The sequence below is a fragment of the Diceros bicornis genome, chromosome 7, assembly GCF_020826845.1.
Source record: "Diceros bicornis minor isolate mBicDic1 chromosome 7, mDicBic1.mat.cur, whole genome shotgun sequence".
Classification (NCBI taxonomy): Eukaryota; Metazoa; Chordata; class Mammalia; order Perissodactyla; family Rhinocerotidae; genus Diceros; species Diceros bicornis.
The window spans coordinates 15,763,497-15,776,970 of NC_080746.1; the positions used below are offsets into that span (position 1 = coordinate 15,763,497).

General features: G+C 42.9%; 1 long non-coding RNA gene across 2 annotated transcripts in view; it reads left to right on the plus strand.

The window, feature by feature from the left end:
• The window catches only part of LOC131408353 (uncharacterized), a 29,242-nt gene extending 16,731 nt beyond the window's left edge, over positions 1 to 12,511 (plus strand). For both annotated transcript variants that reach the window (XR_009220758.1, XR_009220757.1), the window contains 3 exons: positions 1,379 to 1,516; positions 4,830 to 4,995; positions 6,624 to 12,511. This is a non-coding gene — a long non-coding RNA (uncharacterized LOC131408353). The remainder of the gene's footprint in view (positions 1 to 1,378; positions 1,517 to 4,829; positions 4,996 to 6,623) is intronic.
• Positions 12,512 to 13,474: the final 963 nt, after the last annotated feature.

Here is a 13,474-nt window from a genome sequence, read left to right on the forward strand (position 1 = left end):
CTTCCCTATGAACACTACTCCCCACAGTCTGAGTTCTGTGCCCATCCTAGGTTTACCTATAGCATAGCATTTACCCTAGGCTAAATGATGCCAAGGTTCCTTCCAGCTCAAAGATTCTATCTCCTTGAACATGTGATTCCAGACTTGAAGAGTGAAGAGAAAAAGTCAAGCCATGACCAGTAACATCTTCATCAGGTTCTACATGAGGTGGCCTGAATGAAAGAATGTGACCTGGGGACACTTTTCTATGGGAACTACATTACTTAAAGTTCAGTCAGAAGCTACAGTATCAGTCGACTGATAATAGCGAGCTGAGATTGTCAAGCTTGTGTAGAGCTGGAGACTTGCAGTTTCGGGGCTGGATATGAAGGAACTAAGCTCAGTGGTTCCATGAGAATGGGTTTGCGTGGGTACCATGGGCATGGGGGGTTGAAAAAAAAAGGATGAATAAAACTCAAGGCTTAATGCAGAAGCTAATATTTATGGAGTACATTCTCTGGTGCCAGATTCTATGCTAAACACTTTGTATCCATTAATCTTATTTAATCCTCATTACAACTCTCTGTAGAGAGGTTAAGTAGTGTGCCCAGGATTTCACAGCTAGTCAATGATAGAACTGGGTCTCATTTCCAGGTCTGTTTGACTCCAAAGTCCATGCTCTTAATTACTAGGCTCTACCACATCCCGGAGAGGAATTGCCAAAATTATTTTGCCCTGTCTCTTGGTTCCAGGTCTCAACCAGTCCAAAGTGACAATCTCCTTCCCCATTATTTTCAGGTTATCTAAGAAGAGGAGTCTACAGCTTTCTTCAGTAACCTGTTCCAGTGTCTCTAACATCTTCAGCCAGGGCGCTCTTTGTATTTAATCTGAGTTCTCCCTACTCCTGTTTTATCATTAATAGATGAGCTTAAGGCTCCATTTATACTTATAATTTCAGAGAAAGCAGGAGGATGTAGAAACTGCTGCAATGAGAACTTTAAATGTTCTGGTGCATCTTCTATTTGTCTGAGTTTTGTCAGGTTTCTATAGCAGAGTAGTCTAGAGCCATACAAAGGGAAACTGATGAGGGGACATGATGAGGCAAGAAGCAAATGTTCATTAAAGAGATTGGGGAATGGGTTCATTCTCATTAAGATTTAAGCACAGTAGACCAGAGAGTATATTGTGACATGAAGCTCTGGTCTAGCCAAGGAAAATGCAAGGAACTAATCTAGTAGACATGGGAACTAGGAGCAGGAAACCGTAGCAATGTTACGTTGAAGCTTTGCAATAGTCTTCTCCCCTTGGTCACTTTGTCTAAATAAACTAAAACCATGTCAGATATATTCAGCACCAACTAGGAACTCATTTCTTCATCCTCTTGCTTCCTTCTCTTTAGTGCATGTGACTGTATTTCGGGGAAATCCTTGTTTTTAAAAGCAATGCCGTGAGAATCCAGAACATGGGTCCTCCTTGCTCAAGAGCCTGACGTCAGTCCTCAGAGTTGCAACCCAAGGTGTCTCAGACCACCGAGCTGGTGAGTGGGAGGTTTTAAAGCTGTGATCCAAAGGCTAGTAAGGGGCAGAGTACACACTGAGAACTACATCACTAACTTAGCAAGAGTTAGTTCGTTTTTTCTTTTAATCTCTGTCCATTTTCTTTAACCAGATGTGAGAAATGAGACTCAGGACAAGTACATTTTTATAGAGACCAGAGCAGAGCGAAAGAGCCAGTTCATAGAGTACTCAGGAGGGGAAAGCTGAGCAAAGCGTTGTAGTGGGACATCCTGGTCAGGGTGAGCCATAGGAGATCACATACAAGTAAAGGGAAAAAGGACGAGCTATTCATGTGTAACACCTGCCTCAAGTGGTTTCTAAGGAAGGATAAAGAAAGGAAACTGCGCGCGCTCTGCTGCTGGCGGCCCGGGTTTGGATCCTGGGCACGCACCGAGGCACCGCTTGTCAGGCCATGCTGTGGCGGCGTCCAAGAAAAAAATATCAGAAGATTGGGGCAGGCTCAGTGGCGCAAGTGGTTAAGTTCACCGGTTCGGATCCCGGGCACGCACAGACGCACCACTTGTCAGGCCATGCTGTGGCGGCGTCCCATATAAAGTGGAGGACAATAGGCCCAGATGTTAGCCCAGGGCCAGTCTTCCTCAGCAAAAAGAGGAGGATTGGCATGGATGTTAGCTCAGGGCTGACCTTTCCCACAAAAAAAAAAAAAGAGAAAGAAAAGAAACAGAACTGGGCCAACATGTTCACACTTCCTCTCACCCGACAGCTTGAATGAATACACCAGCTCTAGCATCTCTTTTTGTTGCTTATGCAACAACCACATGTGTTGTGCACATGTCCAGAAACAGGAACCAAGTTTTCTGGCCATTGCTTAAGTTTGTAACCTTTCCAGCTTACCCCCAGGCAGATATCTGTTAAGTAGACAGGATTGTGAAATTTCCCGAGGAAAGATTGACTAGAACAACAAACAGGACCACCTCGCAGGTTGGATCAAGGTGTGAATGCTGTGCTGGCATTTGAGCTCGGAGGGACCTTCAGCACTCTGTATTTTGTTGTGCCAGCTGGTTAAGGAAGAGGATGAAAGGGACCAAAGCTGTGGGCTGATCCAATTTGGATCAGAGGCCCTTTTCAATTTTAATGATGGAGAGAGAGATTGAGAGAGGATTACAGTAGTCAGACTGACCGATTACTTAGGTTGGTATAGAGATCCACACTTGGTGGGCATTCCCTAGATCCAGGAGTTGGTTCTTGGCAGGCTCAGAAATTCAGTTTTATCAAAGCACATGCACTGATTTGGGCCATTATCAATTTCCTGTATATTGTCCATTTGTCTTTAAGACAGTTCCCGCTCCCCTTGCTCTGTGCTCCCAGAGGCTGGCACTCTGGACCAAATCAACAGAATCCTTGACCCTCTGGCTGTCAGTTGTCTTCGGCCAACTGGAGGCACTGGCAGGAGGCCAGCGTGTGGCAAAGAAAGGAGGTCAGGTAGTTATTCCCACAATTTCCTGCCTTCCTAACCAGGTAGCTGTGGGCTAACCATGTCCCTGTACTGAAGGCCCCTGCTCCTGGTGGGCAGCCCTCTTCCACACAGCTCTCCTCTCCGGGTTCCAGTACCCGCTTTTTCTTGTCCATTCAGGCCTAGGACAGCTAAGAGTTTCCCACTGTTGTTGCCCAGAATACTGCGCTATTCCTTGCAAATTTTCAACACTTTGTAAATTGTAGCTTTATTAAACTCTCCTTAAAATATCCCGTTGCCAGTGTCATCTCAGATTACTTCTGATATTCAATCAACCTGATGTTCAGTTAACACCTGTCAAGCTGACAGCATGGAAATTAAGACCAGAATAACTGTCCCCAAAGCAAGTTTATATACCGCCTATGATTTTTCCCTCTAACTTTGTTAGTTTGGATGGTTGCAAAGAGAATTTTCAAAAGCTCTTCATTTTGTCCTGTGCACTATGCCTCCAATTTGAATAAGCTGCCTTCAGATGGGTGGTGGTACTGGGTAATAATCTTGTTAAATATGTATATTGATAGATAGGCTTGCTTTTTTTTTACTTAGCTATGAGAATATGAAATTAAAACTGTATTAAAACAGTAAAATATGAAAAGTAACTAAATATTCATAGGCTGTAGTATAGTAATTCAAAGCACAGACTTTAAAGTTAGGCAGACAGAGATTCAAATCTACCACCTATTCGCTGTGTGGCATTTGGAGAGTCACTTAACCTCTCTGTCTTATTTTTTTTCATTCATAAAATAGTCACAATAATTGTACCTACTTCTTCTTTTTTTTTTTTTTTGTGAGATCAGCCCTGAGCTAACATCCATGCTAATCCTCCTGTTTTTGCTGAGGAAGACCGGCTCTGAGCTGACATCTATTGCCAATCCTCCTCCTTTTTTTTTTTTTCCCCCCAAAGCCCCAGTAGATAGTTGTATGTCATAGTTGCACATCCTTCTAGTTGCTGTTGTACCTACTTCTTATGGTTGTTGTGAAGGTTAAATGAGACAATGTACATAAAATATGAGTACAGTGAGCACTCAAAAAATGCTAGCTATTATTATAATAGTAGTAAAATGTTGTTAAAATAATGATATACTAACTTTAAAGTAAATTATCTCATCAGGTTGTTATGAAGGTTAAATGAGTTAATATTTTTAAAGTGCTTAGAACAGTACCTGGCACATAGCTAAGAGCTGTGAGTGTTAATATATAAACAATATTTAAGTGTAAATATCTAGGTATAATTTGATTCTTTCTCTCTGCCATTTAATTGTTCTCAGTCTCTTCTCAGACTACTTTTAGATTTCCCTCCAAGCTTAAATAGAAAAGAATCTTCTAACTTCATCCTGAAAATTGTTTTGAACTCAAAAATCTTACCGAGCATGGGCATGGTTGTTTTAAGTTCTGATTTTTAAACATTGGGTCAGCTTAGGGTCAAAAGCAATTTTAAGCAAGTTTTCTCGAATATTTTATTCCTCACACTCTTGCATGAGAGCTTAGATATGTTTTCACCACCGTGGCAAAGCCTCTGAAACTTTTCTTCCCAGCCCAGCGTCTCACCTCTACCCTACCCCAGCAACAGAACGTGTGGTGAGGAAGAAGTGGTCTGGGCCAGAGCGTTTCTATTGTCTTTTTATTTGGGGATTTTTGTCCATTAAATTGAGATATACTTCAGGATAGTGAAGGGGTAAATTCTTTCTTAGTAAAATGAGGCCGGGATTATTGCTCTCAAAGTGTCAAATTTATGATAATAGGGGAATATGATTTTCTTGTTTAGGTCATAAGAAAAGTTTTTATACTGAATTAATTCTTGAATTCATGACCTGTGTTAGGTTACTCCAGGAGGAGGGTACCCATAGACCAGCGTGGAATACGGCTCCCCTGCTCCATCCCCTCATCCTCAGGACTGACGCTAAACTGCCTCTTTTCCTGGGGGAGCCAGCGAACCCTAACTCCAGAATCTTCCCCTCCTGGCTGAAGAGCAGCAGTACTAAGTGTGTGAGTAAAACTGCTGATAGACCATGAAGGCTGAGGATGTGAAATTTACTATATACCAGAAAAAAACTAAGGGGAACTGAAATTTGACTACTTCTCTAGGGAAGGTGGTGGATTCCAAGAGAAAGGAGGATAGGATGGGGAAGCAGAAGGAGAAAGGTATTAAAGGGACAAGGCTAGTAAAAGTGAGAGAAAAGAGAGAAAGTTAGGATCAAGGGAGTGTCCACGAGGGACAGCCTCTGAAAGGCTAAGCAATCAGGTCCAACTCTTGGTAGATAGTTGCTAATGACTGAATGTTTGTGTGTGTTCCCCCCACCGTCCCACCCCACATTCATATCTTGGACCCTAATCCCCAGTGTGACAGTATTAGGAGTTGGGGCCTTTGGGTGATAATTACGTTTTAAAGGTGGAACCCTCATGATCGGATTAGTGCCCTTATAAAAGAGGCCCCAGAGAGCTCTCTTGTCTCTTCTGCCATGTGAAGACACAGCAAGAAGTTGGCCAACTGGGAACCAGGAAGTGGGCTCTCACCAGACTCTGAATCTGCCAGTGCCTTGATCTTAGACTTCTCAGTCTCCAGAACTGTGAGAAATAATTTGTATTGTTTATAATCCACCCAGTCTGTGGTGTTCTGTTCCAGCAGCCCAAACTGACTAAGACAATAGTACAAAGGCACAAATTAGAATAGGCAGAAGGCTTGCTTTCCCGCTGTCCCTCTCCTCTTGTGTTATTGAGGAGTCTTTTGGATGTAAACAAAAACTAAAACTAGCTTAAGTATTAAAGGGAATTTATTGGCTTCTTGTAAAGGAAAAGTTCTCTGTTTTCCTCCTCTACTCACCACTACTACCACATTTCTGGTCACCGAATGTGGGGAGTGTACTTTTCCCACACCAAGCAATTCTGCAATACCAGCTGGGTGTCCTACAATTCAGTTCAGTCCTGACACTATCCACCTGGAGATAGCATCAGATCCCACAGGTTAAGGGCTCAGTCTCACAAGACTGCCCATCCATCCCTTCAGATGCCAATCGCAAATCCAGGTTGTTAACCTGTGCTTCTGACCAACTGGCTACAAATCGAAGGTTCCCATGACTCCCTTCTTGGGTTCGTTTAATTTGCTAGAGCAGCTCATAGAACTGAGGAAAACAGTTCACTTGCTAGATTACTGGTTTATTACAAAGGCTATTAAAGGATACAAATGAACAGCCAGATGAAGAGATACATAGGGCCAGGTCTGGAAGGATCCTTAGCAGAGGAGCTCTGTCTCCATGGAGTTGGGGATGCACCACCCTCCCAGCACATTGATGAGTTCTTATTCTCCAACCCAGAAGCTCTCCAAACCCCGTCCTTTGGGGTTTTTTGTGGAAGCTTCATTACATAGGCACGATTGATTAAATCATTAGCTATTGGTGATTAATTCAACCCTCTCCCTTCCCCAAAGGTCAAGGGCTTGGAGTTAAAAGTTCCAACCATCTAATCACATGGTTGGTTCTCCTGGTAACCAACCCCCATCCTTAGGGGCTTTCCCAAATCACCTCATTAACATAAACCTGGTTTATGTTAGCATAAATGTGATTAAAAGGAGCTTGTTATGAATAACAAAATACACCTTCATCTCTCTTATTATTTAGGAAATTTCAAGGATTTTAGGAGCTCTGTGCCAGCAATGGGGATGAAGACCAAATATATCTTACAAATCACAATATTAAGCTTCTATAAGTGTAGAAGTCCAAGAGGTGACCTAATTTCAGGCACAGCTGGATCCAGGAGTTCAAATTACAACCCAAGGACTATGTTTTTCACCACTTCTTAGTTCTACAGGCAACTAGTTCTGTTGGCTCCAGGAAGATTTTTTTCTCCATGTGACAGTGAAGATGATCACCAGTTGTCCCTGGTTTATATAATCCTTAAAGGTAAGGAGAAAAGAGAGAACCTTCTCACTCTAGCATATCATTCAGTCTAGATCAGTTTCTAAAGAGGAACCTGGTGAGTTCACTTGCTCGTCTTTCTATGTCTAGGAGGATGGGGTATTCTGATTGTTTAGCTGGAGACATGTGCCCACAATAATCACATGGTGTGAGGAAAGGGCACTTCCCAGAAGGAAGGCTCAGAGAACAGCTATCCCCTGTAGCCCTTACCTTCATTTGGCTTGAACATTTTTCTAAACTCTCCAATTGAAAGCAGTTTTAACACCCATGGAGTTTGGTGTATATTCAGTTTGGGAAAAGAAGCACTGCATGGTTTGATGGCATTGAGGGTGGGTCAGAGGTCATCTCTGCCCAGTGACTCTCAGAACTTGTTGTACTTCGTGAAGGATCACTGGCTGATGATGATAATCTACCTAGCAGTTACAATCTAGATTTTAAAAAATGGAAGGGTCACTCTGCACCGCCTCCCCAACTTACTCTCCGACCTCCCCAGATAGCGGCTAGAGACACACCTGTGAGACAGAAAAAGAAAGTGTCTTGGCACAGATTGCTCATGACCAACAGCCGCATTTATTCTTTCATACTCTCAGTTCCCCAATCTGCTTTTTCTTTCCATTGAGGTGAAGCCAAAAAGACAGACTGAAAAGAGACCATGACCATATTATTCATAATTCCTCTGTGATAACTCCATGATGCCCCCTCATTTTTCAGTGAGAGGGTTTTCTGACAGCTGGCTTTTATAATTCATTTACTAGGTAGTTTCAATTTAATGACCAATTTTAAAAAATAATTTTTGCAGACCCCCTGGAGTTTCAGCCATTTAAACAGAACATAATAGAATTTCCCAAAGAAATAAGTCTTCCTTGATTAATCACTTCCAGATATAATTACATATGTTTTCGTCATATAAACAATCATTGTGGTTACAGTTCCAATTAGGTTAACCTTCTCTTGTCCATAGACGGATTTCAAGTTTCGTGAGTCTTGGGATGTGAGTATACCTCCTGCTTTCCCATGTAGGTGACAACACTTGGGCAGGGATCTTCTCTTCTATGTCTGTAGAACCACCTTTTCCCTCTCTCCTCATCCCCAGGACAGCTTTAAGCAAGGACAAAGGAGGAACGTATTTATTTCTCTAGTGAAAGATCCTGGGCTCTGCAAATTGCCAGAGCTCAGGTGAAATTCCAGGTCTGCTATTTACTAGCTGTGCGGGCAAAATGGTCCATTTTAAAAAACTTAATTTTCTTACAAGAAAAAGTGACAATAAATTCTTGAGGGTTTTTGTGACAATTAAGTAAGCTATGCATTCAAAAGCACTTAAAGATGCTTGTAGATCCTTTAAAAAGTATTTGTTTCCTTAGAGATATGGATGTAGAAGCTACTGAGTCTATGAAATGTCTTTCTCGTATGTTGCTGACATTTGAAATTCTTTTCCAGAAGACAAAACCTTTATGCCAAAATAGAAATGAGATTGAAATGGTAAATAATCTCCGGGCAAGTAACAGTGAAGTTAAATACATTCACTCTGCCAGATATGATAAATATATGGCTACACACCCCATCACGGCTCCTTCTCTTACGGTGGTTGACACAGTACATTGGTCAAAGTAGAGTGTCCCACTCAGCCTGCAGTGCACCTCACAGTTCTCAACACAGGACTCTAGACAGACATAAGAGTCTAGACAGACATTGGACAGACACTAGTCAATTAGAGGTTGTCCACTCATGCTAACGCAGACCTCCTTGACACTGGCTACCTTCAGAAGGGCAGGATTTGATGAGGGGATTGGGGGAAATTAGAAGAAGAGAGAAAAGGAGCACGCCTTGCTGGACGTAGAGGTGAGAAAGGGCTCCAGGAGAGAAAAGGTGCAATTTCTCTGCCTGGTGTATTTTCTAAGAGGTTGCCGTTACCCAAAGAGGTATCCTCAGGACCCCATCGAAAGAATTGCCCCACGGACAACTAAATAAAAGAATTACTAATTATGGAGTACTTGAAGTAACAGACGAAGTGGTATGATAGACAATAACGTGAGACCTCCTTAGACAAACTGGTCTGTGGAATGCCTCTCTAAGAAGGGAACATTTGGGCCGAGAGCTAAAGAATGGTCTTTAGGAACCAGCCATACAAAGAGGAGCAGGAAGAAGCAGGTAAAAAGTTTCAGGCCAGAATCAACTTGGGCTCCTCAAAAGAGTTGTATGAAAGCCAGGAAGGCTGGAGCGGAGGGAGCTGGGGAGAGAGACGAAGGGTGGGTTTCAAAGGCGAGCAGGGCTGGACCACACAGAATTCTGGGGCTGATAATAGGAAATTTGGATAGATATTGAAGGGCTTTTAGGGTAGTTATATGATCTTAGATAGTTTTGAAAAGCCCTCTCTAGTTCTCTGTACAAACCGGGTGGGAAGTGGGGATGGGTCAAGAATGGAAGAGAGGAGACAGGTTAGGAGACTAAATGAAAGAGGATAGTCTGGAGATGTGGACAGCAATGTATGTTCTGGAGGTTGACACTATGGAATTTGCTGATGCACTGAGAGTGGGAGATCAGGAGAAGAGAGAAATCATTTCTCTGGGCTTCTCAGTGGTGGCACCATTTGCCCAAATGAGGGCGAACAGGAGAAACATTGGTGTGTGTAGGAGGGTGATTTTCTTGCAGAACAAGTTTGTGTGTCATTTAGTGGCCAGTTTCTCTTATCCAGTGGGAATTCTGGGCATGGGACTGAGAAAAAAATAAGAGGGAATGCATGCTCTTATTGGGGTCATTCATTCATTCAACAGATATATATCATGTACCAGACCCTCTTCTAGGTTTGGGGATTGGAAAAGTTCTTGCTCTCACGGAACTTATACTCTACTAGGTTGGGGAGTAGTGTGCACAAAAATAAGTGCATAATATACCAAGTGATAATAAGTGCTGTGAATAAAACAAAGCAATGTAAGGGTTAAAAAATTAAGTGTGTGTGTGTAAGAGCTGTGGTTTGCTATTTTATATATGGTGGTTAGCAAAGCCTCTATGATAAGGTGACATTTGATTGGAAAGCTGAAGGAGGTGAGAAAGCAAGCTACATTGGATATCTGGGAGCATTCAAGGCAAAGGAACAGTAAGTACAAAGGCCCAGCTTGCTGTGTTGCAGGAGTTGAAGGACACCTGTGCGACTGGAGCAGAGTGATAGAGTGGGGGTGCAGTGAGAGATGAGGTCAGAGAGGCCGTGGGGGCCTGGTCTTCTATGGCCTTACATGATCATTTTAAGAAATTTGGATTTGACTATGAGTAAGATGGGGAGCCACTGGAGCATTTCCACCTTTACTGAGAACCCACCAAAGATTCCCATTTGCATTTCTTGTTCTTATTAAATGAGGAAAAGTTTTGTCCCTGGCTACTTTGTGGTGAAGCATAAAAGGTAGATCAAGAATAAAATGAAGACATGAGACGAGACAATTTCTTTCTAGCAGAAATTGCCTAAACCAAAAAGATATCCACATATCTCTTACCCAAGCCATTTCATCACTGAGCAACTTGGGATACAATCCCTGCAGCTGGCAAACTCTGCTATAGGACGGGCATGATTCGGGGAAAATAGGAAAGTACCCTCTTTCTTTCTCAAAGTTTCTCAACTGCCAAAAATCTTATCCATCCATCCATCCAATCAACCAACATTTATTGATCTTCTACTACAGTCATGTGTCACTTATTGACGGGGATACATTCTGAGAATTGCCTCGTTAGGTGATTTCATCATCCAAAATCCAGAGTGTACTTACACAGACCTAGATGGTACAGCCTACTACACACCTCGGGTATGTGGTACTAATCTTATGGGACGACTGTTGTATATGTGGTCCGTTGGAGACTGAAACGTTATGCGGCACATGATTGTACGTGTACAGCAATGGACTGGGTACTATGAATGTATACAGATGGATGAGACTCCTCTGTTCTGTGTTTTCTTAGATTCTGTATTTGTCTATTTGCATCCATTAATCACAGGGCCAAACTAATAGCCAAAGTAGTTTATGTCTCCCCTGTGACCAGCTTAAGTGGATGTACAAAAATCATATTACAAACCAACCAACCCATCCTGAAGCCATACTCCCAACCACCTCCTTCATCTAACTCCCACACACCAAGCCACTATTTCCCCTGCCCTAAATCAACCAAGGGCCAGGTACCAGACAAATAGGGACAGACCCTATGCTCCAAAATTCACAGGAATTATTCCAACTAGCCAATCCTAAACTGTTTACCCTGTCCTACCTTGTCTTTCCCACAGAAACTCCAATAAAGGCTGTGGCCTCTGCTTTCCCCTCGCTCCTGCTTCTGCCCCCTGACCAAACCTGCTGCTTCTCTGTGTGGCCTTGTGTAGCACGGTGTGCTCCCTTCTCTTGGGAACTGTGAGTAATAAAACGTCTGTCAGTGGCATTAACCTCGCCATGTCATCACTCAGTCACCTTTAGAAATTATGACCCAGGCACAAATCATCCACCCAAAACAAGTTTCTTCCCTCTTCTTCTCCTCCTTTTCCTTCTTTCTCTGAGTCAAAAATCTCTTCCTTCCCATTGTTTTTCTTTGCCATGCCTAAGATATGGTTTCTCTGCTCCAACAGTCTGATGCATCTTCCTCAGGCCCTCTGACACCTAGGAAATGGATATAGGTTGGTTTTTGGTAGACCCATTTGCTTTGCTTGAGGTTCACTGTGCCTGGGCACTATCCCTTATAGACCGTAGGCTCTCTCTTATTCACTTTCGGGCACTGCCTCAATTCTGCTTGCTCCTGATAGTCCTCAATGAAAATCTAGAATATCTTCAGGCCACTGCTCAGTCTTAGAGATGCATTTCCACTTTACTTAGTGCCTTGGACTATCATGGTTAATGTCTGTGTTTTAATGCTCTCTCCTGAGCTATGGTTCATCCCGCTAAGTCACACTTTCGTGATAATTAGAAAAGAGGTGACCGACAAGGGGATTTGATTCGATGGCTTAGTTTGTCTGGGAGATACGTATTTTTACTGCTAACTTATATGACAAATCGGGGAGGCACTCTTGGCTAGCGTAAATTATTTTATGGGAGTGAGAGGTCGTGTTATTCTAATCTTTAGTTGAGCTTGCTGACCTGTATAAAGTCAGCAAAATTCAATAATATTGTGTAAGCATCCTGGTAGGATCTGTGCTAAACACTAGCAATTGAGTTCAAACGGATACAATCGGTGTCCTCTGAATATTTATATTCCAAAGCTGACATGACACAAAACAGTTTAACACAATACCACGAAATACGCCCATGTGTTATAATGATTAATTCACAATTGCTTCCTAGCTAAAGTTTTAGAAACTAAGTGTTGAGCCTCCCCTCCTAGCAGACCTACTGAAATACGTTAGAATTGTCCGGTGCTCAGACACTGATCCCAATAATGAGAGTATTCAGTGACAGCTTCCCAAGTCTTAGATTTGGTCCTCCAAGTGCGTTTACTCTGGACTTCCCTCCTCAGTGACTTGTAGCTTGATGTTTTGTTTCAATACTAAGTTTCAGCTGGTTAGAGTGTGTTAAGTAACTTCATTCTCCACTATGTACATTTAGTGAGCCTCCTCTTATTCTTCAGATATCCCTTAAGACACCCTTCAATGACATGGAATGGTATCTGGTTTTGCAGCACATACCTGCATGCATCTCTTCAACCCTCAGGAGAACGGTAACCACAGTCCAAGTCCCTCCATCTTTCCATAATGTCAGTTGGGGCAGATCTTAATAACAACTTAATCCTACATTTTATAGGTCACCTAGCATTCATCTGAGTAATTAACAAGCCCAGTTCCCTGCTGTGCTAAACCTTTCAAAACCACACAAAGCTGGACCTGTAAATTCCTAATCCCACTTCCACACCCTGGCGTGGAGCTTGATGTCATAGTCACTTCCTGTGAGTTTATCCTTCAGGGCGCAATGGGAAAATCATTCTGGATTTCAGGGAAGAAATCTCAAGATAAAAAACAGAGGCAGGGGGAGAGAGATGTCATTGGTGCATCCACTAAAGAAAAACCTCAGGCTGCCAACTTCAGCTCTACAGAGAAACAGGAACTGAAGTCAAAGAGAGACGGATTTCAACCCTATGTTAGCTGAAATCTAAAATGCAGTCATTCATTTGGACTATAGCTTGGAGTTATTTCTATGTATCTGTGACTTTGGAAACGCAATATCAACTGTGGTGTTATTTCTCTTGGACTTGGGGTGAAAGGACTTGAGTGGAAGGTTACCCATCACAACAGCAACATCTGAAGGAGGAAGGGAGAACAATATGTCCCCCATTTGGAGATTTTCTCTTCTCCTCCTAACTACTCTTTTTTTTTTATCTGTTTGTGAGGAAGATCAGCCCTCAGCTAACAGCCATGCCAATCCTCCTCCTTTTGCTGAGGAAGACTGGCCCTGGGCTAACATCTGTGCCCATCTTCCTCTACTTTCTATGGGACGCCACTACAGCATGGCCCGACAAGCGGTGCATCGGTGCGCGTCCAGGATCCGAACCCGGGCCGCCAGCAATGGAGCGTGCATACTTAACTGCTACGCCACAGG